The sequence below is a fragment of the Pseudophryne corroboree genome, unplaced genomic scaffold (genome assembly GCF_028390025.1).
Source record: "Pseudophryne corroboree isolate aPseCor3 unplaced genomic scaffold, aPseCor3.hap2 scaffold_509, whole genome shotgun sequence".
NCBI lineage: Eukaryota > Metazoa > Chordata > Amphibia > Anura > Myobatrachidae > Pseudophryne > Pseudophryne corroboree.
Window position 1 is genome coordinate 123,741 of NW_026970114.1, and position 23,955 is coordinate 147,695.

The window sequence follows — 23,955 nt, forward strand, 5'->3', positions numbered from 1 at the left end:
TGATGCATTGGGTCAACAATTTTGTGAGAAACATCTTCACCCTTAAATAAAGATTTTCTTAATTCCTTACCTGTGTGCTAATTAGATATCACCTTGTTTTCACATTAAACAGACTTCCACATGAGAAAGCAGCAAGGATGCAGTGGCGTTAATGTTTCCTGGTGTCAACCTGTATTATTTCAGTAGACATTGAAATGAGGATACATCTTGCTGCCTTTCCAATGAAGCAAGTTTAATTTAGTAATAGGTGAAAAACCATCCCTACAAAGGTGTTAATCAGAGACTTGGCTTTGTGGACACTTTTCAGAGAACAAATTTGTTAGCATAAAAATAAAGCCAGAAAATGAAGAGCTCTTTAATCACGCAATTTGATTTTTTTGCCAGCATATTTCTTTTTCTCTGCAACCCACTGCTAAATTGTGCTTCCTAGATGTTTTTTATAAAATCACTGAATCAAATCTAACTCTGATTACATCAGAGAAGGCTAGGTACCCTACACCATAACAGGGGGTTTGAAATTTTGACTTGTCTACTTAAAGATCACCAAAATCTGATAACAAGGTCAATTAGGTCCCTGGATGGGATTGAACCACCAACCTTATGGTTAATAGCCGTACATACTAACTGATTGCGCCACAGAGACACTTTGCAAAAGTCCATACTGACAAAGGCTAATAAGCATTCATCTAAAACGTTTCCTAGAAAAACTTTAAAAAGTCAATAATCTGGAGAGTTTTTGTAAGATGTTTCTTCCATCAACCAACGAAGAAACACATTGGTACTTTCCCATGATGAGTGAGTGCTTCAGGATCTCTTGCACTTACATGTGCAGCAGAGTACTGCAATGGAAGCATGCTGGGCCCATAACCCAGAGGTAGGCAGATTGAAACTATCCTCTGCTATATGCATTTTTTTTGTTAATTAAAGTAATCCAAAACTGGGATTGATATTTTGTCTCTTTTATTTTTACTTAAAGTACAATAACTTTTACCATTTTAATTTGTTTTAATAGTATATTGACAGTATTGTTTTCTTTCAAAAATCCACTTCATTTTCTTTACCCTATTATTAAAATGGTAATTGACAAAAACAAACTACATTGTCACCAGAAGAGCAATACAAAATGTACAAGTGATATATTAAAATCATATTTCCAGCTTGAATTTCAATGATGCATTGGGGCAACGATTTTGTGAGAAACATCTTCACCCTTTAATAAAGATTTTCTTAATTCCTTACCTGTGTGCTAATTAGATATCACCTTGTTTTCATATTAAACAGACTTCCACATGAGAAAGCAGCAAGGATGCAGTGGCGTTAATGTTTCCTGGTGTCAACTTGTATTATTTCAGTAGACATTGAAATGAGGATGCATCTTGCTGCCTTTCCAATGAAGCAAGTTTAATTTAGTAATAGGTGAAAAACCATCCTTACAAAGGTGTTAATCAGAGACTTGGCTTTGTGGACACTTTTCAGAGAACAAATTTGTTAGCATAAAAATAAAGCCAGAAAATGAAGAGCTGTTTAATCACTCAATTGGATTTTTCTGCCAGCATATTTTTTTTCTCTGCAACCCACTGCTAAATTGTGCTTCCTAGCTGTTTTTATAAAATCACTGAATCAAATCTAACTCTGATTACATCAGAGAAGGCCAGGTACCCTACACCATAACAGGGGGTTTGAAATTTTGACTTGTCTACTTAAAGATCACCAAAATCTGATAACAAGGTCAATTAGGTCCCTGGGTGGGATTGAACCACCAACCTTATGGTTAATAGCCATACATACTAACTGATTGCGCCACAGAAACACTTTGCAAAAGTCCATACTGACAAAGGCTAATAAGCATTCATCTAAAACGTTTCCTAGAAAAACTTTAAAAAGTCAATAATCTGGAGAGTTTTTGTAAGATGTTTCTTCCATCAACCAACGAAGAAACACATTGGTACTTTCCCATGATGAGTGAGTGCTTCAGGATCTCTTGCACTTACATGTGCAGCAGAGTACTGCAATAGAAGCATGCTGGGCCCATAACCCAGAGGTAGGCAGATTGAAACTATCCTCTGCTATATGCATTTTTTTGTTTGTTAATTAAAGTAATCCAAAACTGGGATTGATATTTTGTCTCTTTTATTTTTACTTTAAGTACAATAACTTTTACCATTTTAATTTGTTTTAATAGTATATTGACAGTATTGTTTTCTTTCAAAAATCCACTTCATTTTCTTTACCCTATTATTAAAATGGTAATTGACAAAAACAAACTACATTGTCACCAGAAGAGCAATACAAAATGTACAAGTGATATATTAAAATCATCTTTCCAGCTTGAATTTCAATGATGCATTGGGGCAACGATTTTGTGAGAAACATCTTCACCCTTAAATAAAGATTTTCTTAATTCCTTACCTGTGTGCTAATTAGATATCACCTTGTTTTCACATTAAACAGACTTCCACATGAGAAAGCAGCAAGGATGCAGTGGCGTTAATGTTTCCTGGTGTCAACCTGTATTATTTCAGTAGACATTGAAATGAGGATACATCTTGCTGCCTTTCCAATGAAGCAAGTTTAATTTAGTAATAGGTGAAAAACCATCCCTACAAAGGTGTTAATCAGAGACTTGGCTTTGTGGACACTTTTCAGAGAACAAATTTGTTAGCATAAAAATAAAGCCAGAAAATGAAGAGCTGTTTAATCACGCAATTTGGTTTTTTTGCCAGCATATTTCTTTTTCTCTTCAACCCACTCCTAAATTGTGCTTCCTAGATGTTTTTATAAAATCACTGAATCAAATCTAACTCTGATTACATCAGAGAAGGCCAGGTACCCTACACCATAACAGGGGGTATGAAATTTGACTTGTCTACTTAAAGATCACCAAAATCTGATAACAATGTCAATTACGTCCCTGGGTGGGATTGAACCACCAACCTTTTGGTTAATAGCCGTACACACTAACTGATTGCGCCACAGAAACACTTTGCAAAAAGTACTTACTGACAAATGCTAATAAGCATTCATCTAAAACGTTTCCTAGAAAAACTTTAAAAAGTCAATAATCTGGAGAGTTTTTGTAAGATGTTTCTTCCATCAACCAACGAAGAAACACATTGGTACTTTCCCATGATGAGTGAGTGCTTCAGGATCTCTTGAACTTACATGTGCAGCAGAGTACTGCAATGGAAGCATGCTGGGCTCATAACCGAGAGGTAGGCAGATTGAAACTATCCTCTGCTATATGCATTTTTTTTTTTGTTAATTAAAGTAATCCAAAACTGGGATTGATATTTTGTCTCTTTTATTTTTACTTAAAGTACAATAACTTTTACCATTTTAATTTGTTTTAATAGTGTATTGACAGTATTGTTTTCTTTCAAAAATCCACTTCATTTTCTTTACCCTATTATTAAAATGGTAATTGACAAAAACAAACTACATTGTCACCAGAAGAGCAATACAAAATGTACAAGTGATATATTAAAATCATCTTTCCAGCTTGAATTTCAATGTTGCATTGGGTCAACAATTTTGTGAGAAACATCTTCACCCTTAAATAAAGATTTTCTTAATTCCTTACCTGTGTGCTAATTAGATATCACCTTGTTTTCACATTAAACAGACTTCCACATGAGAAAGCAGCAAGGATGCAGTGGCGTTAATGTTTCCTGGTGTCAACTTGTATTATTTCAGTAGACATTGAAATGAGGATGCATCTTGCTGCCTTTCCAATGAAGCAAGTTTAATTTAGTAATAGGTGATAAACCATCCTTACAAAGGTGTTAATCAGAGACTTGGCTTTGTGGACACTTTTCAGAGAACAAATTTGTTAGCATAAAAATAAAGCCAGAAAATGAAGAGCTGTTTAATCACTCGATTGGATTTTTCTGCCAGCATATTTTTTTTCTCTGCAACCCACTGCTAAATTGTGCTTCCTAGCTGTTTTTTATAAAATCACTGAATCAAATCTAACTCTGATTACATCAGAGAAGGCCATGTACCCTACACCATAAGAGGAGGTTTGAAATTTTGACTTGTCTACTTAAATATCACCAAAATCTGATCACAAGGTTAATTACGTCCCTGGGTGGGATTGAACCACCAACCTTTTGGTTAATAGCCAAACACACTAACCGATTGCGCCACAGAGACACTTTGCAAAAGTCCATACTGACAAAGGCTAATAAGCATTCATCTAAAACGTTTCCTAGAAAAACTTTAAAAAGTCAATAATCTGGAGAGTTTTTGTAAGATGTTTCTTCCATCAACCAACGAAGAAACACATTGGTACTTTCCCATGATGAGTGAGTGCTTCATGATCTCTTGCACTTACATGTGCAGCAGAGTACAGCAATGGAAGCATGCTGGGCCCATAACCCAGAGGTAGGCAGATTGAAACTATCCTCTGCTATATGCATTTTTTTGTTTGTTAATTAAAGTAATCCAAAACTGGGATTGATATTTTGTCTCTTTTATTTTTACTTAAAGTACAATAACTTTTACCATTTTAATTTGTTTTAATAGTATATTGACAGTATTGTTTTCTTTCAAAAATCCACTTCATTTTCTTTACCCTATTATTAAAATGGTAATTGACAAAAACAAACTACATTGTCACCAGAAGAGCAATACAAAATGTACAAGTGATATATTAAAATCATCTTTCCAGCTTGAATTTCAATGATGCATTGGGTCAACAATTTTGTGAGAAACATCTTCACCCTTAAATAAAGATTTTCTTAATTCCTTACCTGTGTGCTAATTAGATATCACCTTGTTTTCACATTAAACAGACTTCCACATGAGAAAGCAGCAAGGATGCAGTGGCGTTAATGTTTCCTGGTGTCAACCTGTATTATTTCAGTAGACATTGAAATGAGGATGCATCTTGCTGCCTTTCCAATGAAGCAAGTTTAATTTAGTAATAGGTGAAAAACCATCCTTACAAAGGTGTTAATCAGAGACTTGGCTTTGTGGACACTTTTCAGAGAACAAATTTGTTAGCATAAAAATAAAGCCAGAAAATAAAGAGCTGTTTAATCACTCAATTGGATTTTTCTGCCAGCATATTTTTTTTCTCTGCAACCCACTGCTAAATTGTGCTTCCTAGCTGTTTTTATAAAATCACTGAATCAAATCTAACTCTGATTACATCAGAGAAGGCCAGGTACCCTACACCATAACAGGGGGTTTGAAATTATGACTTGTCTACTTAAAGATCACCAAAATCTGATAACAAGGTCAATTAGGTCCCTAGGTGGGATTGAACCACCAACCTTTTGGTTAATAGCCGTACACACTAACTGATTGCGCCACAGAGACACTTTGCAAAAAGTCCATACTGACAAAGGCTAATAAGCATTCATCTAAAACGTTTCCTAGAAAAACTTTAAAAAGTCAATAATCTGGAGAGTTTTTGTAAGATGTTTCTTCCATCAACCAACGAAGAAACACATTGGTACTTTCCCATGATGAGTGAGTGCTTCAGGATCTCTTGAACTTACATGTGCAGCAGAGTACTGCAATGGAAGCATGCTGGGCTCATAACCGAGAGGTAGGCAGATTGAAACTATCCTCTGCTATATGCATTTTTTTTTTGTTAATTAAAGTAATCCAAAACTGGGATTGATATTTTGTCTCTTTTATTTTTACTTAAAGTACAATAACTTTTACCATTTTAATTTGTTTTAATAGTGTATTGACAGTATTGTTTTCTTTCAAAAATCCACTTCATTTTCTTTACCCTATTATTAAAATGGTAATTGACAAAAACAAACTACATTGTCACCAGAAGAGCAATACAAAATGTACAAGTGATATATTAAAATCATCTTTCCAGCTTGAATTTCAATGTTGCATTGGGTCAACAATTTTGTGAGAAACATCTTCTCCCTTAAATAAAGATTTTCTTAATTCCTTACCTGTGTGCTAATTAGATATCACCTTGTTTTCACATTAAACAGACTTCCACATGAGAAAGCAGCAAGGATGCAGTGGCGTTAATGTTTCCTGGTGTCAACTTGTATTATTTCAGTAGACATTGAAATGAGGATGCATCTTGCTGCCTTTCCAATGAAGCAAGTTTAATTTAGTAATAGGTGATAAACCATCCTTACAAAGGTGTTAATCAGAGACTTGGCTTTGTGGACACTTTTCAGAGAACAAATTTGTTAGCATAAAAATAAAGCCAGAAAATGAAGAGCTGTTTAATCACTCGATTGGATTTTTCTGCCAGCATATTTTTTTTCTCTGCAACCCACTGCTAAATTGTGCTTCCTAGCTGTTTTTTATAAAATCACTGAATCAAATCTAACTCTGATTACATCAGAGAAGGCCATGTACCCTACACCATAAGAGGAGGTTTGAAATTTTGACTTGTCTACTTAAATATCACCAAAATCTGATCACAAGGTTAATTACGTCCCTGGGTGGGATTGAACCACCAACCTTTTGGTTAATAGCCAAACACACTAACCGATTGCGCCACAGAGACACTTTGCAAAAGTCCATACTGACAAAGGCTAATAAGCATTCATCTAAAACGTTTCCTAGAAAAACTTTAAAAAGTCAATAATCTGGAGAGTTTTTGTAAGATGTTTCTTCCATCAACCAACGAAGAAACACATTGGTACTTTCCCATGATGAGTGAGTGCTTCATGATCTCTTGCACTTACATGTGCAGGAGAGTACTGCAATGGAAGCATGCTGGGCTCATAACCCAGAGGTAGGCAGATTGAAACTATCCTCTGCTATATGCATTTTTTTTGTTAATTAAAGTAATCCAAAACTGGGATTGATATTTTGTCTCTTTTATTTTTACTTAAAGTACAATAACTTTTACCATTTTAATTTGTGTTAATAGTATATTGACAGTATTGTTTTCTTTCAAAAATCCACTTCATTTTCTTTACCCTATTATTAAAATGGTAATTGACAAAAACAAACTACATTGTCACCAGAAGAGCAATACAAAATGTACAAGTGATATATTAAAATCATCTTTCCAGCTTGAATTTCAATGATGCATTGGGGCAACGATTTTGTGAGAAACATCTTCACCCTTAAATAAAGATTTTCTTGATTCCTTACCTGTGTGCTAATTAGATATCACCTTGTTTTCACATTTAACAGACTTCCACATGAGAAAGCAGCAAGGATGCAGTGGCGTTAATGTTTCCTGGTGTCAACCTGTATTATTTCAGTAGACATTGAAATGAGGATGCATCTTGCTGCCTTTCCAATGAAGCAAGTTTAATTTAGTAATAGGTGAAAAACCATCCTTACAAAGGTGTTAATCAGAGACTTGGCTTTGTGGACACTTTTCAGAGAACAAATTTGTTAGCATAAAAATAAAGCCAGAAAATAAAGAGCTGTTTAATCACTCAATTGGATTTTTCTGCCAGCATATTTTTTTTCTCTGCAACCCACTGCTAAATTGTGCTTCCTAGCTGTTTTTATAAAATCACTGAATCAAATCTAACTCTGATTACATCAGAGAAGGCCAGGTACCCTACACCATAACAGGGGGTTTGAAATTTTGACTTGTCTACTTAAAGATCACCAAAATCTGATAACAAGGTCAATTAGGTCCCTGGGTGGGATTGAACCACCAACCTTTTCGTTAATAGCCGTACATACTAACTGATTGCGCCACAGAGACACTTTGCAAAAGTCCATACTGACAAAGGCTAATAAGCATTCATCTAAAACGTTTCCTAGAAAAACTTTAAAAAGTCAATAATCTGGAGAGTTTTTGTAAGATGTTTCTTCCATCAACCAACGAAGAAACACATTGGTACTTTCCCATGATGAGTGAGTGCTTCAGGATCTCTTGAACTTACATGTGCAGCAGAGTACTGCAATGGAAGCATGCTGGGCTCGTAACCGAGAGGTAGGCAGATTGAAACTATCCTCTGCTATATGCATTTTTTTTTTGTTAATTAAAGTAATCCAAAACTGGGATTGATATTTTGTCTCTTTTATTTTTTACTTAAAGTACAATAACTTTTACCATTTTAATTTGTTTTAATAGTATATTGACAGTATTGTTTTCTTTCAAAAATACACTTCATTTTCTTTACCCTATTATTAAAATGGTAATTGACAAAAACAAACTACATTGTCACCAGAAGAGCAATACAAAATGTACAAGTGATATATTAAAATCATCTTTCCAGCTTGAATTTCAATGTTGCATTGGGTCAACAATTTTGTGAGAAACATCTTCACCCTTAAATAAAGATTTTCTTAATTCCTTACCTGTGTGCTAATTAGATATCACCTTGTTTTCACATTAAACAGACTTCCACATGAGAAAGCAGCAAGGATGCAGTGGCGTTAATGTTTCCTGGTGTCAACTTGTATTATTTCAGTAGACATTGAAATGAGGATGCATCTTGCTGCCTTTCCAATGAAGCAAGTTTAATTTAGTAATAGGTGAAAAACCATCCTTACAAAGGTGTTAATCAGAGACTTGGCTTTGTGGACACTTTTCAGAGAACAAATTTGTTAGCATAAAAATAAAGCCAGAAAATGAAGAGCTGTTTAATCACTCGATTGGATTTTTCTGCCAGCATATTTTTTTTCTCTGCAACCCACTGCTAAATTGTGCTTCCTAGCTGTTTTTTATAAAATCACTGAATCAAATCTAACTCTGATTACATCAGAGAAGGCCAGGTACCCTACACCATAAGAGGAGGTTTGAAATTTTGACTTGTCTACTTAAATATCACCAAAATTTGATCACAAGGTTAATTACATCCCTGGGTGAGATTGAACCACCAACCTTTTGGTTAATAGCCAAACACACTAACCGATTGCGCCACAGAGACACTTTGCAAAAGTCCATACTGACAAAGGCTAATAAGCATTCATCTAAAACGTTTCCTAGAAAAACTTTAAAAAGTCAATAATCTGGAGAGTTTTTGTAAGATGTTTCTTCCATCAACCAACGAAGAAACACATTGGTACTTTCCCATGATGAGTGAGTGCTTCAGGATCTCTTGCACTTACATGTGCAGCAGAATACTGCAATGGAAGCATGCTGGGCCCATAACCCAGAGGTAGGCAGATTGAAACTATCCTCTGCTATATGCATTTTTTTTGTTAATTAAAGTAATCCAAAACTGGGATTGATATTTTGTCTCTTTTATTTTTACTTAAAGTACAATAACTTTTACCATTTTAATTTGTTTTAATAGTATATTGACAGTATTGTTTTCTTTCAAAAATCCACTTCATTTTCTTTACCCTATTATTAAAATGGTAATTGACAAAAACAAACTACATTGTCACCAGAAGAGCAATACAAAATGTACAAGTGATATATTAAAATCATCTTTCCAGCTTGAATTTCAATGATGCATTGGGTCAACAATTTTGTGAGAAACATCTTCACCCTTAAATAAAGATTTTCTTAATTCCTTACCTGTGTGCTAATTAGATATCACCTTGTTTTCACATTAAACAGACTTCCACATGAGAAAGCAGCAAGGATGCAGTGGCGTTAATGTTTCCTGGTGTCAACCTGTATTATTTCAGTAGACATTGAAATGAGGATACATCTTGCTGCCTTTCCAATGAAGCAAGTTTAATTTAGTAATAGGTGAAAAACCATCCCTACAAAGGTGTTAATCAGAGACTTGGCTTTGTGGACACTTTTCAGAGAACAAATTTGTTAGCATAAAAATAAAGCCAGAAAATGAAGAGCTGTTTAATCACGCAATTTGATTTTTTTGCCAGCATATTTCTTTTTCTCTGCAACCCACTGCTAAATTGTGCTTCCTAGATGTTTTTATAAAATCACTGAATCAAATCTAACTCTGATTACATCAGAGAAGGCCAGGTACCCTACACCATAACAGGGGGTATGAAATTTGACTTGTCTACTTAAAGATCACCAAAATCTGATAACAAGGTCAATTACGTCCCTGGGTGGGATTGAACCACCAACCTTTTGGTTAATAGCCGTACACACTAACTGATTGCGCCACAGAGACACTTTGCAAAAGTACATACTGACAAATGCTAATAAGCATTCATCTAAAACGTTTCCTAGAAAAACTTAAAAAAGTCAATAATCTGGAGAGTTCTTGTAAGATGTTTCTTCTATCAACCAACGAAGAAACACATTGGTACTTTCCCATGATGAGTGAGTGCTTCAGGATCTCTTGCACTTACATGTGCAGCAGAGTACAGCAATGGAAGCATGCTGGGCCCATAACCCAGAGGTAGGCAGGTTGAAACTATCCTCTGCTATATGCATTTTTTTGTTTGTTAATTAAAGTAATCCAAAACTGGGATTGATATTTTGGCTCTTTTATTTTTACTTAAAGTACAATAACTTTTACCATTTTAATTTGTTTTAATAGTATATTGACAGTATTGTTTTCTTTCAAAAATCCACTTCATTTTCTTTACCCTATTATTAAAATGGTAATTGACAAAAACAAACTACATTGTCACCAGAAGAGCAATACAAAATGTACAAGTGATATATTAAAATCATATTTCCAGCTTGAATTTCAATGATGCATTGGGGCAACGATTTTGTGAGAAACATCTTCACCCTTAAATAAAGATTTTCTTAATTCCTTACCTGTGTGCTAATTAGATATCACCTTGTTTTCATATAAAACAGACTTCCACATGAGAAAGCAGCAAGGATGCAGTGGCGTTAATGTTTCCTGGTGTCAACTTGTATTATTTTAGTAGACATTGAAATGAGGATGCATCTTGCTGCCTTTCCAATGAAGCAAGTTTAATTTAGTAATAGGTGAAAAACCATCCTTACAAAGGTGTTAATCAGAGACTTGGCTTTGTGGACACTTTTCAGAGAACAAATTTGTTAGCATAAAAATAAAGCCAGAAAATGAAGAGCTGTTTAATCACTCAATTGGATTTTTCTGCCAGCATATTTTTTTTCTCTGCAACCCACTGCTAAATTGTGCTTCCTAGCTGTTTTTATAAAATCACTGAATCAAATCTAACTCTGATTACATCAGAGAAGGCCAGGTACCCTACACCATAACAGGGTGTTTGAAATTTTGACTTGTCTACTTAAAGATCACCAAAATCTGATAACAAGGTCAATTAGGTCCCTGGATGGGATTGAACCACCAGCCTTATGGTTAATAGCCGTACATACTAACTGATTGCGCCACAGAGACACTTTGCAAAAGTCCATACTGACAAAGGCTAATAAGCATTCATCTAAAACGTTTCCTAGAAAAACTTTAAAAAGTCAATAATCTGGAGAGTTTTTGTAAGATGTTTCTTCCATCAACCAACGAAGAAACACATTGGTACTTTCCCATGATGAGTGAGTGCTTCAGGATCTCTTGCACTTACATGTGCAGCAGAGTACTGCAATGGAAGCATGCTGGGCCCATAACCCAGAGGTAGGCAGATTGAAACTATCCTCTGCTATATGCATTTTTTTTGTTAATTAAAGTAATCCAAAACTGGGATTGATATTTTGTCTCTTTTATTTTTACTTAAAGTACAATAACTTTTACCATTTTAATTTGTTTTAATAGTATATTGACAGTATTGTTTTCTTTCAAAAATCCAATTCATTTTCTTTACCCTATTATTAAAATGGTAATTGACAAAAACAAACTACATTGTCACCAGAAGAGCAATACAAAATGTACAAGTGATATATTAAAATCATATTTCCAGCTTGAATTTCAATGATGCATTGGGGCAACGATTTTGTGAGAAACATCTTCACCCTTAAATAAAGATTTTCTTAATTCCTTACCTGTGTGCTAATTAGATATCACCTTGTTTTCATATTAAACAGACTTCCACATGAGAAAGCAGCAAGGATGCAGTGGCGTTAATGTTTCCTGGTGTCAACTTGTATTATTTCAGTAGACATTGAAATGAGGATGCATCTTGCTGCCTTTCCAATGAAGCAAGTTTAATTTAGTAATAGGTGAAAAACCATCCTTACAAAGGTGTTAATCAGAGACTTGGCTTTGTGGACACTTTTCAGAGAACAAATTTGTTAGCATAAAAATAAAGCCAGAAAATGAAGAGCTGTTTAATCACTCAATTGGATTTTTCTGCCAGCATATTTTTTTTCTCTGCAACCCACTGCTAAATTGTGCTTCCTAGCTGTTTTTATAAAATCACTGAATCAAATCTAACTCTGATTACATCAGAGAAGGCCAGGTACCCTACACCATAACAGGGGGTTTGAAATTTTGACTTGTCTACTTAAAGATCACCAAAATCTGATAACAAGGTCAATTAGGTCCCTGGGTGGGATTGAACCACCAACCTTATGGTTAATAGCCGTACATACTAACTGATTGCGCCACAGAAACACTTTGCAAAAGTCCATACTGACAAAGGCTAATAAGCATTCATCTAAAACGTTTCCTAGAAAAACTTTAAAAAGTCAATAATCTGGAGAGTTTTTGTAAGATGTTTCTTCCATCAACCAATGAAGAAACACATTGGTACTTTCCCATGATGAGTGAGTGCTTCAGGATCTCTTGCACTTACATGTGCAGCAGAGTACTGTAATGGAAGCATGCTGGGCCCATAACCCAGAGGTAGGCAGATTGAAACTATCCTCTGCTATATGCATTTTTTTGTTTGTTAATTAAAGTAATCCAAAACTGGGATTGATATTTTGGCTCTTTTATTTTTACTTAAAGTACAATAACTTTTACCATTTTAATTTGTTTTAATAGTATATTGACAGTATTGTTTTCTTTCAAAAATCCACTTAATTTTCTTTACCCTATTATTAAAATGGTAATTGACAAAAACAAACTACATTGTCACCAGAAGAGCAATACAAAATGTACAAGTGATATATTAAAATCATCTTTCCAGCTTGAATTTCAATGATGCATTGGGGCAACGATTTTGTGAGAAACATCTTCACCCTTAAATAAAGATTTTCTTAATTCCTTACCTGTGTGCTAATTAGATATCACCTTGTTTTCACATTAAACAGACTTCCACATGAGAAAGCAGCAAGGATGCAGTGGCGTTAATGTTTCCTGGTGTCAACCTGTATTATTTCAGTAGACATTGAAATGAGGATGCATCTTGCTGCCTTTCCAATGAAGCAAGTTTAATTTAGTAATAGGTGAAAAACCATCCTTACAAAGGTGTTAATCAGAGACTTGGCTTTGTGGACACTTTTCAGAGAACAAATTTGTTAGCATAAAAATAAAGCCAGAAAATAAAGAGCTGTTTAATCACTCAATTGGATTTTTCTGCCAGCATATTTTTTTTCTCTGCAACCCACTGCTAAATTGTGCTTCCTAGCTGTTTTTATAAAATCACTGAATCAAATCTAACTCTGATTACATCAGAGAAGGCCAGGTACCCTACACCATAACAGGGGGTTTGAAATTTTGACTTGTCTACTTAAAGATCACCAAAATCTGATAACAAGGTCAATTAGGTCCCTGGGTGGGATTGAACCACCAACCTTTTGGTTAATAGCCGTACACACTAACTGATTGCGCCACAGAGACACTTTGCAAAAAGTCCATACTGACAAAGGCTAATAAGCATTCATCTAAAACGTTTCCTAGAAAAACTTTAAAAAGTCAATAATCTGGAGAGTTTTTGTAAGATGTTTCTTCCATCAACCAACGAAGAAACACATTGGTACTTTCCCATGATGAGTGAGTGCTTCAGGATCTCTTGAACTAACATGTGCAGCAGAGTACTGCAATGGAAGCATGCTGGGCCCATAACCGAGAGGTAGGCAGATTGAAACTATCCTCTGCTATATGCATTTTTTTTTTGTTAATTAAAGTAATCCAAAACTGGGATTGATATTTTGTCTCTTTTATTTTTACTTAAAGTACAATAACTTTTACCATTTTAATTTGTTTTAATAGTATATTGACAGTATTGTTTTCTTTCAAAAATCCACTTCATTTTCTTTACCCTATTATTAAAATGGTAATTGACAAAAACAAACTACATTGTCACCAGAAGAGCAATACAAAATGTACAAGTGATATATTAAAATCATCTTTCCAGCTTGAATTTCAATGTTGCATTGGGTCAACAATTTTGTGAGAAACATCTTCACCCTTAAATAAAGATTTTCTTAATTCCTTACCTGTGTGCTAATTAGATATCACCTTGTTTTCACATTAAACAGACTTCCACATGAGAAAGCAGCAAGGATGCAGTGGCGTTAATGTTTCCTGGTGTCATCTTGTATTATTTCAGTAGACATTGAAATGAGGATGCATCTTGCTGCCTTTCCAATGAAGCAAGTTTAATTTAGTAATAGGTGATAAACCATCCTTACAAAGGTGTTAATCAGAGACTTGGCTTTGTGGACACTTTTCAGAGAACAAATTTGTTAGCATAAAAATAAAGCCAGAAAATGAAGAGCTGTTTAATCACTCGATTGGATTTTTCTGCCAGCATATTTTTTTTCTCTGCAACCCACTGCTAAATTGTGCTTCCTAGCTGTTTTTTATAAAATCACTGAATCAAATCTAACTCTGATTACATCAGAGAAGGCCATGTACCCTACACCATAAGAGGAGGTTTGAAATTTTGACTTGTCTACTTAAATATCACCAAAATCTGATCACAAGGTTAATTACGTCCCTGGGTGGGATTGAACCACCAACCTTTTGGTTAATAGCCAAACACACTAACCGATTGCGCCACAGAGACACTTTGCAAAAGTCCATACTGACAAAGGCTAATAAGCATTCATCTAAAACGTTTCCTAGAAAAACTTTAAAAAGTCAATAATCTGGAGAGTTTTTGTAAGATGTTTCTTCCATCAACCAACGAAGAAACACATTGGTACTTTCCCATGATGAGTGAGTGCTTCATGATCTCTTGCACTTACATGTGCAGGAGAGTACTGCAATGGAAGCATGCTGGGCTCATAACCCAGAGGTAGGCAGATTGAAACTATCCTCTGCTATATGCATTTTTTTTTGTTAATTAAAGTAATCCAAAACTGGGATTGATATTTTGTCTCTTTTATTTTTACTTAAAGTACAATAACTTTTACCATTTTAATTTGTGTTAATAGTATATTGACAGTATTGTTTTCTTTCAAAAATCCACTTCATTTTCTTTACCCTATTATTAAAATGGTAATTGACAAAAACAAACTACATTGTCACCAGAAGAGCAATACAAAATGTACAAGTGATATATTAAAATCATCTTTCCAGCTTGAATTTCAATGATGCATTGGGTCAACAATTTTGTGAGAAACATCTTCACCCTTAAATAAAGATTTTCTTAATATCTTACCTGTGTGCTAATTAGATATCACCTTGTTTTCACATTAAACAGACTTCCACATGAGAAAGCAGCAAGGATGCAGTGGCGTTAATGTTTCCTGGTGTCAACCTGTATTATTTCAGTAGACATTGAAATGAGGATACATCTTGCTGCCTTTCCAATGAAGCAAGTTTAATTTAGTAATAGGTGAAAAACCATCCCTACAAAGGTGTTAATCAGAGACTTGGCTTTGTGGACACTTTTCAGAGAACAAATTTGTTAGCATAAAAATAAAGCCAGAAAATGAAGAGCTGTTTAATCACGCAATTTGATTTTTTTGCCAGCATATTTCTTTTTCTCTGCAACCCACTGCTAAATTGTGCTTCCTAGATGTTTTTATAAAATCACTGAATCAAATCTAACTCTGATTACATCAGAGAAGGCCAGGTACCCTGCACCATAACAGGGGGTATGAAATTTAACTTGTCTACTTAAAGATCACCAAAATCTGATAACAAGGTCAATTACGTCCCTGGGTGGGATTGAACCACCAACCTTTTGGTTAATAGCCGTACACACTAACTGATTGCGCCACAGAGACACTTTGCAAAAGCACATACTGACAAATGCTAATAAGCATTCATCTAAAACGTTTCCTAGAAAAACTTAAAAAAATCAATAATCTGGAGAGTTTTTGTAAGATGTTTCTTCTATCAACCAACGAAGAAACACATTGGTACTTTCCCATGATGAGTGAGTGCTTCAGGATCTCTTGCACTTACATGTGCAGCAGAGTACAGCAATGGAAGCATGCTGGGCCCATAACCCAGAGGTAGGCAGATTGAAACTATCCTCTGCTATATGCATTTTTTTGTTTGTTAATTAAAGTAATCCAAAACTGGGATTGATATTTTGGCTCTTTTATTTTTACTTAAAGTACAATAACTTTTACCATTTTAATTTGTTTTAATAGTATATTGACAGTATTGTTTTCTTTCAAAAATCCACTTAATTTTCTTTACCCTATTATTAAAATGGTAATTGACAAAAACAAACTACATTGTCACCAGAAGAGCAATACAAAATGTACAAGTGATATATTAAAATCATCTTTCCAGCTTGAATTTCAATGATGCATTGGGGCAACGATTTTGTGAGAAACATCTTCACCCTTAAATAAAGATTTTCTTAATTCCTTACCTGTGTGCTAATTAGATATCACCTTGTTTTCACATTTAACAGACTTCCACATGAGAAAGCAGCAAGGATGCAGTGGCGTTAATGTTTCCTGGTGTCAACCTGTATTATTTCAGTAGACATTGAAATGAGGATGCATCTTGCTGCCTTTCCAATGAAGCAAGTTTAATTTAGTAATAGGTGAAAAACCATCCTTACAAAGGTGTTAATCAGAGACTTGGCTTTGTGGACACTTTTCAGAGAACAAATTTGTTAGCATAAAAATAAAGCCAGAAAATAAAGAGCTGTTTAATCACTCAATTGGATTTTTCTGCCAGCATATTTTTTTTCTCTGCAACCCACTGCTAAATTGTGCTTCCTAGCTGTTTTTATAAAATCACTGAATCAAATCTAACTCTGATTACATCAGAGAAGGCCAGGTACCCTACACCATAACAGGGGGTTTGAAATTTTGACTTGTCTACTTAAAGATCACCAAAATCTGATAACAAGGTCAATTAGGTCCCTGGGTGGGATTGAACCACCAACCTTTTGGTTAATAGCCGTACATACTAACTGATTGCGCCACAGAGACACTTTGCAAAAGTCCATACTGACAAAGGCTAATAAGCATTCATCTAAAACGTTTCCTAGAAAAACTTAAAAAAGTCAATAATCTGGAGAGTTTTTGTAAGATGTTTCTTCCATCAACCAACGAAGAAACACATTGGTACTTTCCCATGATGAGTGAGTGCTTCAGGATCTCTTGAACTTACATGTGCAGCAGAGTACTGCAATGGAAGCATGCTGGGCTCATAACCGAGAGGTAGGCAGATTGAAACTATCCTCTGCTATATGCATTTTTTTTTTGTTAATTAAAGTAATCCAAAACTGGGATTGATATTTTGTCTCTTTTATTTTTACTTAAAGTACAATAACTTTTACCATTTTAATTTGTTTTAATAGTATATTGACAGTATTGTTTTCTTTCAAAAATCCACTTCATTTTCTTTACCCTATTATTAAAATGGTAATTGACAAAAACAAACTACATTGTCACCAGAAGAGCAATACAAAATGTACAAGTGATATATTAAAATCATCTTTCCAGCTTGAATTTCAATGTTGCATTGGGTCAACAATTTTGTGAGAAACATCTTCACCCTTAAATAAAGATTTTCTTAATTCCTTACCTGTGTGCTAATTAGATATCACCTTGTTTTCACATTAAACAGACTTCCACATGAGAAAGCAGCAAGGATGCAGTGGCGTTAATGTTTCCTGGTGTCAACTTGTATTATTTCAGTAGACATTGAAATGAGGATGCATCTTGCTGCCTTTCCAATGAAGCAAGTTTAATTTAGTAATAGGTGAAAAACCATCCTTACAAAGGTGTTAATCAGAGACTTGGCTTTGTGGACACTTTTCAGAGAACAAATTTGTTAGCATAAAAATAAAGCCAGAAAATGAAGAGCTGTTTAATCACTCGATTGGATTTTTCTGCCAGCATATTTTTTTTCTCTGCAACCCACTGCTAAATTGTGCTTCCTAGCTGTTTTTTATAAAATCACTGAATCAAATCTAACTCTGATTACATCAGAGAAGGCCAGGTACCCTACACCATAAGAGGAGGTTTGAAATTTTGACTTGTCTACTTAAATATCACCAAAATTTGATCACAAGGTTAATTACATCCCTGGGTGAGATTGAACCACCAACCTTTTGGTTAATAGCCAAACACACTAACCGATTGCGCCACAGAGACACTTTGCAAAAGTCCATACTGACAAAGGCTAATAAGCATTCATCTAAAACGTTTCCTAGAAAAACTTTAAAAAGTCAATAATCTGGAGAGTTTTTGTAAGATGTTTCTTCCATCAACCAACGAAGAAACACATTGGTACTTTCCCATGATGAGTGAGTGCTTCAGGATCTCTTGCACTTACATGTGCAGCAGAATACTGCAATGGAAGCATGCTGGGCCCATAACCCAGAGGTAGGCAGATTGAAACTATCCTCTGCTATATGCATTTTTTTTGTTAATTAAAGTAATCCAAAACTGGGATTGATATTTTGGCTCTTTTATTTTTACTTAAAGTACAATAACTTTTACCATTTTAATTTGTTTTAATAGTATATTGACAGTATTGTTTTCTTTCAAAAATCCACTTCATTTTCTTTACCCTATTATTAAAATGGTAATTGACAAAAACAAACTACATTGTCACCAGAAGAGCAATACAAAATGTACAAGTGATATATTAAAATCATCTTTCCAGCTTGAATTTCAATGATGCATTGGGTCAACAATTTTGTGAGAAACATCTTCACCCTTAAATAAAGATTTTCTTAATTCCTTACCTGTGTGCTAATTAGATATCACCTTGTTTTCACATTAAACAGACTTCCACATGAGAAAGCAGCAAGGATGCAGTGGCGTTAATGTTTCCTGGTGTCAACCTGTATTATTTCAGTAGACATTGAAATGAGGATACATCTTGCTGCCTTTCCAATGAAGCAAGTTTAATTTAGTAATAGGTGAAAAACCATCCCTACAAAGGTGTTAATCAGAGACTTGGCTTTGTGGACACTTTTCAGAGAACAAATTTGTTAGCATAAAAATAAAGCCAGAAAATGAAGAGCTGTTTAATCACGCAATTTGATTTTTTTGCCAGCATATTTCTTTTTCTCTGCAACCCACTGCTAAATTGTGCTTCCTAGATGTTTTTATAAAATCACTGAATCAAATCTAACTCTGATTACATCAGAGAAGGCCAGGTACCCTACACCATAACAGGGGGTATGAAATTTGACTTGTCTACTTAAAGATCACCAAAATCTGATAACAAGGTCAATTACGTCCCTGGGTGGGATTGAACCACCAACCTTTTGGTTAATAGCCGTACACACTAACTGATTGCGCCACAGAGACACTTTGCAAAAGTACATACTGACAAATGCTAATAAGCATTCATCTAAAACGTTTCCTAGAAAAACTTAAAAAAGTCAATAATCTGGAGAGTTCTTGTAAGATGTTTCTTCTATCAACCAACGAAGAAACACATTGGTACTTTCCCATGATGAGTGAGTGCTTCAGGATCTCTTGCACTTACATGTGCAGCAGAGTACAGCAATGGAAGCATGCTGGGCCCATAACCCAGAGGTAGGCAGGTTGAAACTATCCTCTGCTATATGCATTTTTTTGTTTGTTAATTAAAGTAATCCAAAACTGGGATTGATATTTTGGCTCTTTTATTTTTACTTAAAGTACAATAACTTTTACCATTTTAATTTGTTTTAATAGTATATTGACAGTATTGTTTTCTTTCAAAAATCCACTTCATTTTCTTTACCCTATTATTAAAATGGTAATTGACAAAAACAAACTACATTGTCACCAGAAGAGCAATACAAAATGTACAAGTGATATATTAAAATCATATTTCCAGCTTGAATTTCAATGATGCATTGGGGCAACGATTTTGTGAGAAACATCTTCACCCTTAAATAAAGATTTTCTTAATTCCTTACCTGTGTGCTAATTAGATATCACCTTGTTTTCATATAAAACAGACTTCCACATGAGAAAGCAGCAAGGATGCAGTGGCGTTAATGTTTCCTGGTGTCAACTTGTATTATTTTAGTAGACATTGAAATGAGGATGCATCTTGCTGCCTTTCCAATGAAGCAAGTTTAATTTAGTAATAGGTGAAAAACCATCCTTACAAAGGTGTTAATCAGAGACTTGGCTTTGTGGACACTTTTCAGAGAACAAATTTGTTAGCATAAAAATAAAGCCAGAAAATGAAGAGCTGTTTAATCACTCAATTGGATTTTTCTGCCAGCATATTTTTTTTCTCTGCAACCCACTGCTAAATTGTGCTTCCTAGCTGTTTTTATAAAATCACTGAATCAAATCTAACTCTGATTACATCAGAGAAGGCCAGGTACCCTACACCATAACAGGGTGTTTGAAATTTTGACTTGTCTACTTAAAGATCACCAAAATCTGATAACAAGGTCAATTAGGTCCCTGGATGGGATTGAACCACCAGCCTTATGGTTAATAGCCGTACATACTAACTGATTGCGCCACAGAGACACTTTGCGAAAGTCCATACTGACAAAGGCTAATAAGCATTCATCTAAAACGTTTCCTAGAAAAACTTTAAAAAGTCAATAATCTGGAGAGTTTTTGTAAGATGTTTCTTCCATCAACCAACGAAGAAACACATTGGTACTTTCCCATGATGAGTGAGTGCTTCAGGATCTCTTGCACTTACATGTGCAGCAGAGTACTGCAATGGAAGCATGCTGGGCCCATAACCCAGAGGTAGGCAGATTGAAACTATCCTCTGCTATATGCATTTTTTTTGTTAATTAAAGTAATCCAAAACTGGGATTGATATTTTGTCTCTTTTATTTTTACTTAAAGTACAATAACTTTTACCATTTTAATTTGTTTTAATAGTATATTGACAGTATTGTTTTCTTTCAAAAATCCAATTCATTTTCTTTACCCTATTATTAAAATGGTAATTGACAAAAACAAACTACATTGTCACCAGAAGAGCAATACAAAATGTACAAGTGATATATTAAAATCATATTTCCAGCTTGAATTTCAATGATGCATTGGGGCAACGATTTTGTGAGAAACATCTTCACCCTTAAATAAAGATTTTCTTAATTCCTTACCTGTGTGCTAATTAGATATCACCTTGTTTTCATATTAAACAGACTTCCACATGAGAAAGCAGCAAGGATGCAGTGGCGTTAATGTTTCCTGGTGTCAACTTGTATTATTTCAGTAGACATTGAAATGAGGATGCATCTTGCTGCCTTTCCAATGAAGCAAGTTTAATTTAGTAATAGGTGAAAAACCATCCTTACAAAGGTGTTAATCAGAGACTTGGCTTTGTGGACACTTTTCAGAGAACAAATTTGTTAGCATAAAAATAAAGCCAGAAAATGAAGAGCTGTTTAATCACTCAATTGGATTTTTCTGCCAGCATATTTTTTTTCTCTGCAACCCACTGCTAAATTGTGCTTCCTAGCTGTTTTTATAAAATCACTGAATCAAATCTAACTCTGATTACATCAGAGAAGGCCAGGTACCCTACACCATAACAGGGGGTTTGAAATTTTGACTTGTCTACTTAAAGATCACCAAAATCTGATAACAAGGTCAATTAGGTCCCTGGGTGGGATTGAACCACCAACCTTATGGTTAATAGCCGTACATACTAACTGATTGCGCCACAGAAACACTTTGCAAAAGTCCATACTGACAAAGGCTAATAAGCATTCATCTAAAACGTTTCCTAGAAAAACTTTAAAAAGTCAATAATCTGGAGAGTTTTTGTAAGATGTTTCTTCCATCAACCAATGAAGAAACACATTGGTACTTTCCCATGATGAGTGAGTGCTTCAGGATCTCTTGCACTTACATGTGCAGCAGAGTACTGTAATGGAAGCATGCTGGGCCCATAACCCAGAGGTAGGCAGATTGAAACTATCCTCTGCTATATGCATTTTTTTGTTTGTTAATTAAAGTAATCCAAAACTGGGATTGATATTTTGGCTCTTTTATTTTTACTTAAAGTACAATAACTTTTACCATTTTAATTTGTTTTAATAGTATATTGACAGTATTGTTTTCTTTCAAAAATCCACTTAATTTTCTTTACCCTATTATTAAAATGGTAATTGACAAAAACAAACTACATTGTCACCAGAAGAGCAATACAAAATGTACAAGTGATATATTAAAATCATCTTTCCAGCTTGAATTTCAATGATGCATTGGGGCAACGATTTTGTGAGAAACATCTTCACCCTTAAATAAAGATTTTCTTAATTCCTTACCTGTGTGCTAATTAGATATCACCTTGTTTTCACATTAAACAGACTTCCACATGAGAAAGCAGCAAGGATGCAGTGGCGTTAATGTTTCCTGGTGTCAACCTGTATTATTTCAGTAGACATTGAAATGAGGATGCATCTTGCTGCCTTTCCAATGAAGCAAGTTTAATTTAGTAATAGGTGAAAAACCATCCTTACAAAGGTGTTAATCAGAGACTTGGCTTTGTGGACACTTTTCAGAGAACAAATTTGTTAGCATAAAAATAAAGCCAGAAAATAAAGAGCTGTTTAATCACTCAATTGGATTTTTCTGCCAGCATATTTTTTTTCTCTGCAACCCACTGCTAAATTGTGCTTCCTAGCTGTTTTTATAAAATCACTGAATCAAATCTAACTCTGATTACATCAGAGAAGGCCAGGTACCCTACACCATAACAGGGGGTTTGAAATTTTGACTTGTCTACTTAAAGATCACCAAAATCTGATAACAAGGTCAATTAGGTCCCTGGGTGGGATTGAACCACCAACCTTTTGGTTAATAGCCGTACACACTAACTGATTGCGCCACAGAGACACTTTGCAAAAAGTCCATACTGACAAAGGCTAATAAGCATTCATCTAAAACGTTTCCTAGAAAAACTTTAAAAAGTCAATAATCTGGAGAGTTTTTGTAAGATGTTTCTTCCATCAACCAACGAAGAAACACATTGGTACTTTCCCATGATGAGTGAGTGCTTCAGGATCTCTTGAACTAACATGTGCAGCAGAGTACTGCAATGGAAGCATGCTGGGCCCATAACCGAGAGGTAGGCAGATTGAAACTATCCTCTGCTATATGCATTTTTTTTTTGTTAATTAAAGTAATCCAAAACTGGGATTGATATTTTGTCTCTTTTATTTTTACTTAAAGTACAATAACTTTTACCATTTTAATTTGTTTTAATAGTATATTGACAGTATTGTTTTCTTTCAAAAATCCACTTCATTTTCTTTACCCTATTATTAAAATGGTAATTGACAAAAACAAACTACATTGTCACCAGAAGAGCAATACAAAATGTACAAGTGATATATTAAAATCATCTTTCCAGCTTGAATTTCAATGTTGCATTGGGTCAACAATTTTGTGAGAAACATCTTCACCCTTAAATAAAGATTTTCTTAATTCCTTACCTGTGTGCTAATTAGATATCACCTTGTTTTCACATTAAACAGACTTCCACATGAGAAAGCAGCAAGGATGCAGTGGCGTTAATGTTTCCTGGTGTCATCTTGTATTATTTCAGTAGACATTGAAATGAGGATGCATCTTGCTGCCTTTCCAATGAAGCAAGTTTAATTTAGTAATAGGTGATAAACCATCCTTACAAAGGTGTTAATCAGAGACTTGGCTTTGTGGACACTTTTCAGAGAACAAATTTGTTAGCATAAAAATAAAGCCAGAAAATGAAGAGCTGTTTAATCACTCGATTGGATTTTTCTGCCAGCATATTTTTTTTCTCTGCAACCCACTGCTAAATTGTGCTTCCTAGCTGTTTTTTATAAAATCACTGAATCAAATCTAACTCTGATTACATCAGAGAAGGCCATGTACCCTACACCATAAGAGGAGGTTTGAAATTTTGACTTGTCTACTTAAATATCACCAAAATCTGATCACAAGGTTAATTA

At 34.6% G+C, this 23,955-nt stretch overlaps 3 non-coding genes across 3 annotated transcripts; all 3 read right to left on the bottom strand.

Annotated features, from left to right (window-relative positions):
* Positions 1-4,078: 4,078 nt before the first annotated feature.
* Positions 4,079-4,152, bottom strand: TRNAN-AUU (transfer RNA asparagine (anticodon AUU)). The gene has a single exon. It is a non-coding gene; the product is annotated as a tRNA-Asn (tRNA).
* Positions 4,153-6,419: 2,267 nt separating this feature from the next.
* Positions 6,420-6,493, bottom strand: TRNAN-AUU (transfer RNA asparagine (anticodon AUU)). Its single transcript has one exon. It is a non-coding gene; the product is annotated as a tRNA-Asn (tRNA).
* Positions 6,494-14,602: 8,109 nt separating this feature from the next.
* On the bottom strand, positions 14,603-14,676 carry TRNAN-AUU (transfer RNA asparagine (anticodon AUU)). Its single transcript has one exon. It is a non-coding gene; the product is annotated as a tRNA-Asn (tRNA).
* Between the last annotated feature and the right edge of the window lie 9,279 nt (positions 14,677-23,955).